General features: G+C 41.7%; 1 protein-coding gene across 35 annotated transcripts in view; it reads left to right on the top strand.

The window, feature by feature from the left end:
• The window catches only part of TACC2 (transforming acidic coiled-coil containing protein 2), a 218,333-nt gene that overhangs the window by 76,203 nt on the left and 127,645 nt on the right, over positions 1 to 14,485 (top strand). The window contains exon 1 of one of the 35 annotated variants that reach the window (XM_065552328.1): positions 10,447 to 10,775. The exons of the other annotated variants lie outside the window; for them this stretch is intronic. The gene's annotated coding sequence lies outside the window, so the exon portion shown is untranslated. Of the gene's footprint in view, positions 1 to 10,446; positions 10,776 to 14,485 lie in introns of those variants that run through there. 35 annotated transcript variants of the gene reach the window in all.

Here is a 14,485-nt window from a genome sequence, read left to right as displayed (position 1 = left end):
TCTTGCAGTTGGAAATTGGCAAGATTAGTAAGATGTCTGAAAAGAATGTTGACTCCTTAGTAAATACTGACTTGATCTTTTTTCCCCTCTGCATAGTAAATACAGTATTAAATATTTTAACAGTCTTTCTGAGCGAGGTATGGAATGCATAGCTCTTTCACAGATTGTGGACTCAAGTAGGTTCTGATTGCTAGAACTTTATGCTTATTTGAGTCCTGTGGTATTTGAAAACAGAATCATTGCGTTAAAATTAATTTTATATCTAAACTGTGATTATGCAGCTTCCCCTTGCCCCCCTCCCCTCCATTCCCCACTTCAGAATTCACTATTTTGTATTTTTTACCTTCTTCAGATATTGCGTACATCTCAGGATTACAACACAGAGAACAAAAAATAGCTGAAGCTGACTTTCACATAAAACGAAGGGTATCTGATTTCATCAGACATTTTTTTTGTCTATTTGCCTTTCTTCCTGGCACTCTAGCATCCATATTCTTTCTCTCTGTTTTCCAGTCCATCAGTCTCGTTCTCCCTCATAGGAATAGCCATTAGTAAAGTGTTACCTTTCTAATCACAAGGGAACTGGTCCTGTAGTCCTTACCCAAATATAACTCCTGTGATATCACTACATTGGCTACACAAAGTGCACAGTAATGGAGAACCAGACCCATCATAGCATTCTGGTTAAACATTTTACCTCAATTAATCTGTTTATGAACAAAAGGAGATAAGTGCATGAAAGCAAAGAACTAAATATTCATTTACTAATCCATCCCCTGCCAGCTGCAGGTGGACCTTGCTATTTTTCAATTACACTCAAGTATATTTTTGAGAAATATACTCTTAACATAGGTACTGAAATTGACTTGGATACTGCATATGCTTTTGAAGTTAAAAGGTCCCTTAATGTCTCTAGAGAAACATTATTTCTGTTTAATAAAATGTAAGCATTCTGTTAAGGAAATGCAGTATTGCTTTGTGATATTTTCAATGTATGAGTAGTCAACGCATCATGACTTCTTAATTTCCTTCTTCTTTTCTTTCTTTCTCATTTATCTAAAACACTTTTGATTCTTTTATGTTCCTGGTAGTTCTCCCCAGATGTATGTTTCAACCTTGTAACCTCCTTATATTCTCCATATGTCATCTCTCGCTGCTCTCTTTGTACACTCTTTGCAAATTTGGACACCTTGCAATTAGGTCTATTTTCCCTATTACTAACGGAATATGTAAAGAGGGATTAGTCCCAGCCCTGAACCCTGTGGTGGGCAATTCAGAGAAAAGCAGTTATAGACACAGTCATTTTCTCTGTGACTTTGGGTTGTGGCTTTGTTCCATTTTTTTCTGCATCTTGACACACTTGCATCTTGCTGGTGCCCCCCAACAAAGACTCCTCTTCAGAGATGTTCTAAGATCCAGAATTCCCAGTGTTTCCCTCTTCCTTTGCTTTCCATTTTCACTCTGTCTATGCTCTGCAACTACTCCCTCCTTCTCTTTCCTTTCTCTGTTCCTGACTCTTAACCAAGGTCATAGGCTCTATCCTTCCTGACAATTCCTATGGGTGGGACACTGTTTTGTATGGAAAAGGTCAAACATGTGTATTATGTTCAGAGTGAGATTCAAATGAGTTGGGCGTATATATTTGGCCAGGCAAATGGCTCAATGCCCATATCTAAATATCAGTGACCACAATTGGCAGTACACTTGTAATTTCAAGGGTAAGTGAATGCTTAGATTTCAGAGTAGCAGCCGTGTTAGTCTGTATCCGCAAAAAGAAGAACAGGAGTACTTGTGGCACCTTAGAGACTAACAAATTTATTAGAGCATAAGATTTCGTGGACTACTCCCACCTGTTTATGCTCTCTGCATGTGTGTATATATATCTCCTCAATATATGTTCCATTCTATATGCATCCGAAGAAGTGGGCTGTAGTCCACGAAAGCTTATGCTCTAATAAATTTGTTAGTCTCTAAGGTGCCACAAGTACTCCTGTTCTTCTTTTTGTGAATGCTTAGAGTATCAGAGGGGTAGCCGTGTTAGTCTGGATCTGTAAAAAGCGACAAAAAGAGTCCTGTGGCACCTTATAGACTAACAGAAGTATTGGAGCATGACCTTTCGTGGGTGAATACCCACTTCGTCAGACAAAATAGGTATTGTCCTAGGTGCTTGGAAGCCAAAGTGTGCCTAGTTAATAGCATCTGGGACTTATGCAAAATTAGCTAAGCTTTAGCATTCAGGTAGTGCTTGCTGCTGGTGCTGTATATCTGCATGAAAAGTTCTGGATCAGTCTGTCTGTATTGCATACTTATTGTCACAGTTTCAGGTTAATTGTACCTGTTTTGCCCCTCCATGGTCATTTCCAGGAGTGCCCAGTCAGGTCTTAGCTCTCTAGCCATCATCTGTCTCTGAGCAGAGGCCCTTGTCCTGCTCCCTCCTTACCAGGGGTTTTGAGGCTGCACAGTTCTGTCTTACATTGTGATATCCTCAGGAAGCCAGTCTGCCAGTGTATTGCTTTCTGTGCAAGGGCTATGAGCAGTGTACTGCCTGCAGTTACAAGTTACCACACAGCTCTTTCTAAGCAAGAACATTTATTCTTAAGGTAAAAGCATGCCAGAGAAAACCTAATAAACAGCTTTAAACATGCACCAAACATACCAGGGGTCACCCATCAGTCTCCTGCGGCCCTAGTAGGCTGAAGTCTTTCCAACCCTGCCACAAGGGGTGCCCCCTCCCCTCACCTTGGACAGAAGGTCCTGTCAGTTTGCTGAGACTTTAGCCACTACAGTCATAGGTGTCTTTGCTGTGAACTCTCTAAGAGTACACTCCTGGAAGATGCTGAGTGCCCTCCAAGATCAGGACCTAATTTAGAGAAGGGCTAATCACGGAATGTGTTTCAAACATATCGGGACCTCTCCTCTTTTATAAACTCAATCTCACATCCTCCCTTTCTTTAGGACTCTCTCCATCAGACCCCCTTCAGTCCTGGTCTTCTTTTAGTAAAGAGTTCAGTAAGACTCTGGTCTCTAGAATGTTTCTACTTTAAATTCTTTCATATCCCTTCACCACCACCTGATAAGTCCCAGTGGAGAGAGCCTGGGAAAATAGGTCTTCACAGCATAGTCTGAAAGTCAGCCAACATTAGTCTGAAAGTTAACAAACTATGCATCCAATGAAGTGGGCTGTAGCCCACGAAAGCTAATGCTCAAATAAATTTGTTAGTCTCTAAAGTGCCACAAGTACTCCTGTTTGTTTTGCGGATACAGACTAAGACGGCTACTACTCTGAAACATTAGTCCAGATTCTCTGCTCCAATGCAGTGATACCAACAGAAAATTTGGCACTTGGCCTTGAAAGGCATGTCTATGCTGCAATAAAAGACCTGTGGCATGGCCACAGTTGGCCTGTGTCAGCTGACACAGGCTTGCGGGGTTCGTGCACCAGGGCTAAATATTGCAGTGTAGATGTCCGGGGTTGGCCTGGAGTCCAGGCTCTAAAACTTCATGGTGAGTAACAACCTCATGGTGGGTAACAAAGCCCAGGCTCCAGCCTGAGCCTAGATGTCTACACTGCAGTTTTTAGCCCCACAAGCCGGAGTCAGCTGACCAGGGCTCTGAGACTTGGTGCAGTGAGGTTTTTTTATTGCAGGGTAGACACACTCTAAAGACCAGCAGGGGGGATGCATTGTAGAATCAAGTGTTCTTTACCGGGTACACCCTGCCTAACATTCCCTTCGTGTTTAAACTGGGAAGGTCTTAGCTTGAGCCCTTCAGATTCTCTCAACTGCCCCAGTAGCAAATGAAGGAGGTAGGAGATCTGTAAATTGGACAGGACCTAAATCGGTTGCCAATCTGGCCCATAACTAGCCACTCTTTTTCATCCACACATGCACTCATTTATTCTGATGTTGTGGACAGATGCAATCTGTGACCAGTGTTCCTAGAAAGTATAGGTTCCTGTTCTGTAGATGATGTGCTCTATACTTACTGAGCCCATGCAAAGCTCAGGGAAGGGCAACATGCTTGCTTTTATGCTCCTGTTCGTAAGCACCTGAAGGTCACCAACCTGCCTTTACTCCTTTGAACCCCATTGTTTTTCACAGCTAACTTGGCTAATGAAAGATAAAACAATGTAATCAGTAAAACCCTTTTGATTTTATGAGCTTACGTGAAGCCTTTGGAATTTGTTATTATGATAACATTGTTATTCACTTCTTGCTGATAGACGCATCAAAGCTAAGAATAACTCAGCGCTCACTGAAAACTGGATTTGTTTTTCAAAGGGAGGGCAAAATTGATTATACACAGGCTTGCTTGCCATAGCAAAGGTCTGGACTCAATCACTTCTAGTCCTGTCTTCCCAAGTGTGCATACAATTGGTCGTTTTCTAACAATTAAGGTAGTTTTACGATTTGTCTGTTTCGAAATAGATTGGTGTTAATTCACTATGATAGCTTCATTCCTCCTCTCATTCATGCAAAATATTAAATTGATTACCGTGGCAACCTACAATAATTATGTAACTATTTGATTAATTTTTTTGAAAATGCTACAGTGATATGTGAATCTTCTGCAGTAGGGTTCCTCTCCACAAAGTCCTGCTAGTTGTTTGTTTGCTTCCTTTTTTTGTTTCTTTTCACAAATAACAGCTGGGGTGGCCAAAGGGATTGATCACTGAGCTTTACAAAACTTTCAGCAAACTTGGGCTGATTTTCAAGATAGCTTGGGCCAATTTTTGTTTTCAACTGGAAACTATGCAAAAGTCTTTGGTTTCCCATCATTCTGACCCCAGACCAGGAAAAATTTGGTGGTTCCAAATTTGAATATGGTTTGCTCAAACCTGAGACTTAGTGATATTCCGGAGGTTCAGACCCCTATGCAAAACGTAACTTGAAAGAGAGGTTCTCTCAAAGTCTTAAGAAATAAAAACTGCTGAGATTTGCACAGCTCTAATGTTCAGCCACCACAAATAGTTCTCATGAGGCTGTATTCGTGTACAGGAAACAGTGTAAATATAAGGTTCCATTCTGCAGAAAAGGTCTGTGGGTGTTTGTATTATGTATTCAGTAAAGAGGGACATAGACAACATTTTTATTGGGGGGGGGAGAACATTTTGAGGTCTGACTCATGAGTTTTTTGAAAACATGAGGCTGGCTATACTGCCATAGTGTGTTGAAAAACCTCAGATTAAGTTCACAGCTGAAGAGGGCAGTGCTGGCCCGGCTACTACTAATGGTGCTAGGGCCACTGTTAGCTCCCAGCCAGATGTCTGCCTGCACTGAGGCAGCTCCTCTAGCCACAAGGAGGGGCAGCTTCAGTAGCATGGTCTCACGGATTAAATGGGACAAATCCCTGCTGTGATAGTGACTCCCTCTGTGGCCTTTGTCATGTCACATAGCACAGAGTTTTCAAACGTGGGCACCTAAAGTTAGGCATTTGAATCCAGAATTAAAGACTTAACTTTGGATACCCAGGTTGAAAGTGTTAGCCTTTAAGCTCTCTGTGCCTCAGTTTCCATATTTGTAAAATAGGACTGTGATGAGGAGTCTGCCCTCTTAAGGGTAGTGGTTGCTACTAGTCAGCCCACCTGTCACATGGCTTGGCCCTTTAAGGTTTGAAAGAACCAATATTTTGAGAGAGAGGGAGGAAGTGGTCCTAGGAATAATATTTGCTTGAGACAAAATCCCATCACTGAATCTTTAAGGGCCCTGGGGCCAGGAGCCTTGTAGAGAGGGTGGGGGCAAGGCTCCCCTCCCACCCAACCGATTGAGAGTGAGCTGGGAGTAGGGGACCCAACTGTCTCCTCCCTCATAGCAGCGCAGACACCATCTATAGCAGAATGCTGCCTGATGGATACTTCTAGCCTGAGGATTAATTAAGGGGAAATGGGCCAAGCGAGGGAGAAGCTGACTCAGGCCCTACATTATAACCTAGCACCATGGAGGAGAGCTGAGACTTTTGTCTATGGAGAGGTAATAACTGTCTGAATTACCCGGGTCCAGGAAGAGGGCTAGGGCTCCTGACAGAAAAAGAGTCAGAGTGTCTGTTTCATTGATGTGTATATATACCGTGTTCCAGGAGGAGGGCGGGGGGGAGGGGATGGACTCTGGTTCAAAGAGAGACAGGGAGACCGGTTAACTCATGACCTGGCTCCAAGGAGGAGAGCTGGGGGACTCCTGTTTTGAGGGAGTAAGAATTTGAAGCATAATTCCAGCTCCAGGAAGGGGGTTGGGAGGCGTGTCTCCTGAACCGGGATGAAGAGCTGAGCAGGACTTTTATAGGAACCCAAAGATGGGTGTCCTGGGGCAACTAACAAAGTAAGTCACCCTTCCTAGAAAACTGAATAAATCAGACCCCATGATGGGGGTGCAGGTTTTTGAACCAACCTAAGTCTGGTAATTGATTGAAAAAACCTCGGGTGGGGATGGGACGGGTTCTGAGTGCAGTGCGCCACTCAGGCTACAAAGAGTGTCACCTCTTGGTAGGGGCTAATGATAAACTTCCCTATTTCTCAAAGGAGAATGTTTGCAACAGGTTATGTTTGGCCCCGATCCTGTAATGTACCAGGTGTGCTGGCCCTCCATGGAGCCCAAATGTATACTGTTGATTGCAGGATTGGGCCCAAAGTGCTAAAACTCATCAGAATGCACACAGAACAAGCTGCCTCCCAATTCTCCTGCAGCGGGGTCTGCTTTTGCAGCTGGGGGTTAGGGGGTCAGGATTTAAAGATACATACCTCCACCCTCCTATGTAAACTGTTGTTACGATAATGATGATTTGTTATAGTAGTACACAGAAAATGCTATGCACTGTCCAAACATAAGACACAGTCTCTAGCCAGAAGAGAGCTAAATCTAAGCCATTTAATAAATGAAGGCTGCGGAGAAGGGATAAAAACATACAATCCCTTCTTGGGCTTTCCCCCTATAAATATCAATGATCCTCAATTTGTTTATTTTCTTGTAGGTGTGCCAGCAAATATTTGGGGGCTTTTTGGTGAGAAGTGATGTTAAGGGGGAGAAAGGTAGTGGCCTTGTGCTTCACTTGAGGGAGGATACCTCGTGCATAAGGACTGACCATCTCTGACTCCTCCAGGCCTCCTGAAGAGAAGTCTCACTCAGGTCCTGGGCCTTGAGCCATCACTTCTGTTGGGGGTGGAATCACATGATTCTCCCATTCTCAGACTGGGCCTTCGGCTGCAGACCTCAGGTACTAACTGTAATCACCTCAGCAGTCCTAACTTAAATTCAGCACTGCAGTTCTCTCCTCTTCAGCAGCTTTGTCCAGTGGTTCATAGTGACAGACTATTAAAACCAAGAATTACATTATTTAGAACCAAAGTGTTTAAGAGAAAAACTGATCTTAAAACAATAAACACCCTATATGCTTGCCGGTCCTTCCCTAAGTCTTACCATTCCCTGGAAGCTGGGGAAAGACCCCAACTTCTTTCAGCTACCCTGGCAGGACCTGTGTTTCTGTCGTCCAGGTCAGTCGCTCTCACCAGGAAGAGCACACTCAACACGCTCTCTCCGGAGAGTCCTTTTAACTGTTTAATATCCTTCTGATCTCTAGACTCCTACCAAAGCAGCTGTGTAACTTCCAGTTGGAGCCTGGATGCAGGCTGCTGTCTTGTAGTTGCCCCAAAGTATTTATTGGGAGATTGCTTATTCCTTCCCTGGTCATTTTCCATCAGTCTCCTGTTAAGCTAGATCAGTATGTTCATACAGGGATGTCTAATAACACACTGTACAGTAACTTCATTTTACTAATCAGGTCACATACAGTATCCATAAAATTATCAGTGTTCTTGGATTGTTATGTAACAACTCCAGGTCCACCAGGAGGAGCATTGGGGAAGAAATTGAATAAATTGCTGGAGAAGCAGCCAATGGAAGGGGTGGGGGGAGGCGTCAAGTTTAATGGCATTGGATGAATGAAGGAGTTGGGATTAGAGATGCGATAAGAGATGAGTGAATAAACAGGGAGGGGACGGATTAATTGAGCCAAAAAGTCATCTCATGACCCCTCCCCATGGTTACCCAGTTTGTTTTTGTCGTCTGAGACGGTGTTGTTCATTCACATTAATGCAGAGTTGGGTGTGAGCATGGTGTTCAAGAGTCAGGCAGTGGTTTATTCATTTCAGTGGTTGGAAAGATAGGACCTGAGTCAGTAATATTTTTGGTGGCAGGGAGTTGGTGGCAACATGTGTTTCAGTCCTGGTAAAAAATGCTAGAACTGGCCCTATCAGCAAGAACTCAGATAAGCTTTGGCTATGGATGTTTGCCAAGATCAAGGATTGTTGGGAGAGAGGAGCCTTTAATGCAACTCAGTTTCTTCCCTTTTTTCTTCTGTCCTCCAGGGCTAGTGTACCTGCAAAAGCTATTTTTAAAATGGATTCCAGATGAAAGTGGAGTTGTTCTGTTTCCTCCCCCCTTGACTCCCCATGCACCAGAGGATAGCTGGGAGCCCCTACCTTCACCAGGAAAATCCCATTAACTCTTCTTTTTCCATTCCTGGTTTCCTGCTGCTCAGGTTTGGGGAGGGGGAAAAAGGGAGGTGAGAGAGAATCATCCTCTCTAGCAGCTGCTTGTAATATTACCTCTGCTCCGGATCTCAGTTCTTGCTGTCAGTACTGATGCCGATTCTCAGTACTGGAGCTGAGTGAGATATCTGTAGCAAACCAATTTATTTGTCAAGCTTAACCCTTTTTTTATTGGTTTCAGTGGTAGCCGTGTTAGTCTGTATCAGCAAAAAACAAACAAACAAAAAAACCCGAGGAGTCCTTGTGGCACCTTAGAGACTAACAAATTTATTTGGGCATAAGCTTTTGTGGGCTAGAACCCACTTCATCAGATGTAGTCTCTCAGGTGCCACAAGGACTCCTCGTTTTTTTGGGGGGGGGGTTTATTAATGATTTTGCTTTTTCTTAATTTACTGCTAATTGTTTGGCAAATGCTTTATGGGAAAATTGAACGAGGAGAGGTGTGAAAATGGCTGGACAGAAAAGCAAGTCAGAATTAATGAAAATATTAGTGACTTTCCTAAATGCTCAGCTCTGCTTGCTTCATGCTCAGAGCGGTCCAGCTGACATCATTACTTTTAGCCATCTTGATCCATATGAGCACAAACAGGAGGCGTGCAGTACTGTTAAGTTCTGTGCAAGACCAAGAGCTGGGCAAAGTTCTGAGAGATCAAGTTCTGAAGCTGAGGAAATAAGTCAGTTTTGTCACTTGAATAAGGACAAAAGCCTTATTCAATTAGCCTGCCCCACAATTGAGCTGTGGGAGTCGGCAGGCTTCTATAGTCATAGCCATGCAGAGTCTTAACTTTGCTGAATTGAACCGCTATAGTTAAGCATTTATATCAACTACCTGGACTCAACATTTGGTGAGCAGTGAATCTATTAAATCTTCTATTATATAAATTAGACTTACGTATAAAATAGCCTGGTGATTAACCCCTTGGTTGCTGGCAACTTGTATATACACCGCGGCCACAGAACTGTAAAAATCAATGGAAAATAAGGATATAATTCCATATTCACAGGGACATATTTACGTTGTGGTGACCTACATCCAGAGAAAATTGAAGGGATTAATTAGGGATGCAGCTAACCCTTTCCGCTTCATTATGCTACAGGGCTATAGCATATGTTTCTGGAATTTAACGACACACTTAAAGGGTCTGGATTTAAGTTTACAACTCTAAACAAGTAAGGCTTCAATAATAGCTAGTAAAACTAGGCAGAACCTTGCCTGCATCTTGGAACTTTGGAAAGTTCGTCTTTCAAGTTAGGCCCAGCACTCTGCCAACATCAACAATCAAGAGTTCCACGAAGTGTCTTTAAAAATTAAATATCAAGTTGTGTGGCTTGGCTGCACGGATTGTTGTTTATTTTGTAATCATTTAATTTGTACAAGTCTTTAGTGTCATACAGAGTGGAAAGTGTTGTGAAAACTCAAAACAGCTATCAGCTTGTCATGACTCAAAAAGTCTTGGAAGAAACTTTGTAACAGACTGAAGAGAAAAGAATGAAAACCACGTGTCAGTCTCACTGGCTTACTGTGTGTGTGTGAGAGAGAGAGAGAGAGACTATGTGTGTGAGACTGTGTGTGTGTGAGAGAGAGAGCCTGTGTGTGTGTGTGTGTGTGAGAGAGAGAGAGAGAGAGACTGTGTGTGTGTGTGTGTGTGTGTGTGTAAGAAAGAGCAAGCTCAAAATTCCTACAAATTCAGGAGCAGTTTGCTTAATGATCGATTAGATCCTTTCCTCTCAATCATGGTGTAAATGTCCAGAAATGCAGAGGCGTGCCACAGTAACGCAGCCCTGCATTCCTTTGACCCAAGCAGGATCAGATGCCTTTGGAGCAATTGCATGTTTGTTAGATACTGGCCTTTCCTTGGGGAGCCTCATGGGAGGAGCCTTTGTCAGACGGCTCCAGTTTTATAGTCATTGGCCTTTTGTGTGTTTCAACTTTCAAACAGCCTTCCATTCAGAAGAGAAGCACTTTGGAAATGCAGCACCAAACACAGGTTTCTGGAATATTTCTTTGGCTGACTGGGATAAGTTTTTACTTTCAGTGGATTCAGCAGTGGATATAGTTAAGTCAATCGTCCCGTTCAAGTCTGACTTTGAAGTCTGGACTGGAAGGATGGAAGTTTAGAAATTGCTCTCGGAAAGGAATCTGTGCTAAATTGGTGGGCGTGTTTTTGTTTTGTTTTGTATTTTTGAGCTGAGGATGATTTGGAATGGCAGAGCTGCCTATTATTTCTTGACACTGGTAAGTGTGAATTGTTTGTGAAAAATGGTTATGCAACTAAACTTCTGTATGGAGTGTTTTTTAAAATAACTTTAAAAAAAAGCATTTGGGGATTAAAAATGAAAAGTAGTTTGTTTCTGTCCTGCCATGGAAACTCTATTTCTCTTTATAAAAGATGTCACACTTTTTTTGCTGCTTCCACGCTGTTCTCCAGTCACTTTTGAAGAGTAACGTGTCTTCAGTATTCATATTGAGTAGAATGTTGTCTTTTCATAGAACTCTATATTGAGCTTTTTAAGAGTCTCGAATTAGATGGGGATTAACTATCATTATTGCAAAGTAGCTGAAAAGACTTGGATTTTGTGGCTATTGCTATAGAATGCGGTTGGATTCCTTTTAGACTCTCGTATCAGCATGTGTTTAGCAGTTCAATGGAGACTTATGGGTTAGTTATATTGCACAATGAAACTTCTGACTCAAGTTTACTATTCATAAATTGGAGACTTTTAAATTCTATAAAAATTACATCACAGCGTGACTGAGTACTCTGTCCTAAAAAGCTGAAATACAACTGTAACATTTGACAGTTATTGTGGCAGTAATATAGCAAATGCATTATGCTTATTCATCTTGTGCAATTATTTATATTTGTAATATTTCATGCAACTTTTTACTGCTATTTACAGATGGCATAGCAAAAAGTATTTTAATCTATGATGCTCTTTCAGTACATTTACTTTACAGGCTTTTTTAAACTGTAAGTACATACTGACTATGGTATGCCACCTTAAATTGTAGTTTTAACTTGATCATACTAATATAACGTTCCATACAATTAGACTTTCTCTTCTATCTTAATGATTTATTGTGTTTTTTCACATTAATACAGTAAATTGAGTATAGAGGTAGAGAAAAACGAAGAGACTTCCAAAATGGTATGTGCTTGAAAGAAATATTTGAGAGGGATTCCAGGCCCTAAAGTAATTTATGACTTAACATCACTACCTGCTGAGGGAACTTCTTCATCATGTCAGCATTTCCATAAATACTGCCAGAAAAGTAACACTTCAGAAAATTACTCTTTGCTATTGAGTGCTCTGATTGGCTGAGACTGGGATGCCATTGTCTTCCAGTTAGTATGTGGTATTTTGTGATTACTGGCAGGGACTGCAAAATGCAACATAAGTTCAGTTGGGGTTGTCTCTAGAAGATGGGTATCTCCCTTGAGGAAATCATTTGAAAAGATTCTACTTAGAAACAATTCAGCTTCTATTCAATACAACTGTTGCATTTATCTTCCTTCCATTCTTTGTCACCAAGGCTATTTTGCACACAGAGAGGATTACCTTGTGCCTTGAAGCCACTATGTTGGGTGGAAGCAGGGTGGAGTTGTATCCCAGGAGGGATTTCAGGAAGCCTAGTGTTTCAGGCAGACTTTTCTTAAAGAGCTTCTGAGGAGTCCAACTACTATGCCAACCATTTGGAAGTCATAGTTTGTGCTGCCCTTTGAGCCAGGCCAACTTTGCTGCTTATCCCTCCCACCACCTGACTTCCTTTGGGATAGCTAATGCTACAGGTGACACTAATTGTGCTCTTGCACATATAGCAATTGTGCCCAGTCACTGTGCGGAGCTGTAAGCACTGGGTAGAGGGTTCTTGCTGCCTATCCATTCTCTTCTGCACAGTCACCTAGCGTCCATGACATTCTGGTTGAGGATCTTTGTTTCTGAAGAATTTCTCTGCTCTGGCTGCTTATTCCTCATATGAAGGCATCATAAATTTGTGACATCAGAATTATTTCCACAGAAGCCAGTATTCGTAACCTGGCAAGAATTATGGCTTCTGGTGAATGGTAGAGAAAAGAATAGTTAGAGAAGGAATGCTATGGACAGCTGGCACAGTTTAGGGCAACTGCACCTGTACTTTTCCTTAGTGGTTCAGCAAGGGCACCTATTCCTAGACTTCCGGCTCCCCAGCTGTTGCCTTTCTTGGGTGGAGACCCACATCTCTGTCCCTTCTGACTGGGATATTTCCAGGCTGCACAGTTCCCTGTCTTCACTGTATTATTTCCAGCAAAAGACAGTCTGCCTAAGCAGGCCTGCTTCACTTCTCTCCTCTCCTCAGAGACCTGACATGGTGTAATTGCTACAGCTCTGTTATCACACAGTTCTTCCAAGCAAGCATATTTTATCCTTAAGTTAAAATGCTACAGAAAAATATATATTAAAAACAATGAAAGAACCTACGTGTGTTCTACTAAGTTTACCAGAGATTTCTCTCACACACCCATCTCCACATGGGCTCTCGTCAGTGTCTGTCTTCCAACCCTTCCCTAAGAAGTCCGTTTTCTGGATTGGAATAAAACCCCTGAGCCTGTTTAAAACCAGGCTATTTGTCCAAAAACCCTTTCTTTGTCTGTTAGTCCCTGGAGAATTCAGTTTGAACTAGTATAACTGAACCCCTCTCCAGGGAGTGCCTTCAAAGGGATGATAACTGGAAGAATCATATTAGCATACCCCCTTGTCCTAAAGATACATACAATCTCACAATAACTCATAAACAATTGGATATTTAATACAATGGACCCCAAGGTATTAAACTCAGTAAGATTTGTCCAGGATATTGTTATATTTGTCGGAACAACATATTATATTTGTTACCCATATAGGATAAGTATAAAATTAAAGAATTAGTTAACTTAAGTTTGGTTAAGGAAATGTATTTGTGTTGTAAAGAAAGACCGGGACTAGCAAGTGCTGTAGAAGGAAGGCCTTAAAAAATAATGAGTTATAAAGCCAAATGGGGAAAAGTATGGCAAATGTTTGGTTCAAAGAATAACTAATGAGATAAGGGGAAATTTCTAAAAAGAAGGCCTTTGAGGTGACTGCAGATGGTTAAATCAAAGAAAGAAAATTTGTCTTAAAATAAGCCAACACAGCTCTTCCCCAACCCACACACCAGTGTTAAAGCCTGTGTGAACCCAAGTGCAATGGGAAAACTGTTGAACAGCAAGAAGGGGGGGAGGAAAGGCCTTGGAAGAAAGGAGGTTGTAAATTTTTATCTGAATTAAAACTGGAAATAAGGGTGAATAACCAAATTGGTTTTTGCTGAAATCAGTAATTGGCAATGACATCACTTGTTTATTAAAGGGTATAAAAAAGTAAACACTTAAATGGTTCATTGCTAATACCTGCCTAACCACGTTGGAGCCAGCCAATATGGGTCTAAGCATCCCTGGGTTTAACCCGTTTGTAAGTGTCTTAATCAAATGCTTATAAATGTTTTGTTACTGTTTGAATGTAGTAAATTGCTTATTATGTAGGCTTTTGGGGCATGTTTAGCGCAACTGCATAAAGTACCTTTTGGCCTTTGAATGTAATAAAAAAATGGCTAAATTGGTGTTAGGACTTTCCCGTATTCATATTTTCAAACATTATTAATAATTCCAACACCCCATCTGCCCTGTCCCACCCTGACCCTCTTATTTGTCCCATTCATTTGTTATGTCTTGTCTGTTTTTACAGCGTCTAGCACAATGGGACCCAAACTGGTTGAGGTTTTTAGGCACTACCAGTACTGTGTGAAGGGAGATACATGCAGGATCTGATGGGAGATTCTTCTGTTACATTTAAAGCACCAATAAATATTTGTTAGCTCTTCTAAATAACAGCATATTTGTTAAAACTTTGGATAATTAAAAGTTACATTGGCTTCATTTTAGTTAATTAGGA

Source organism: Chrysemys picta, chromosome 7 (assembly GCF_011386835.1).
Source record: "Chrysemys picta bellii isolate R12L10 chromosome 7, ASM1138683v2, whole genome shotgun sequence".
NCBI classification, from domain to species: domain Eukaryota; kingdom Metazoa; phylum Chordata; order Testudines; family Emydidae; genus Chrysemys; species Chrysemys picta.
Note: the sequence above shows the minus strand (reverse complement) of the source record. Positions and strands in the feature narration are given on the sequence as shown.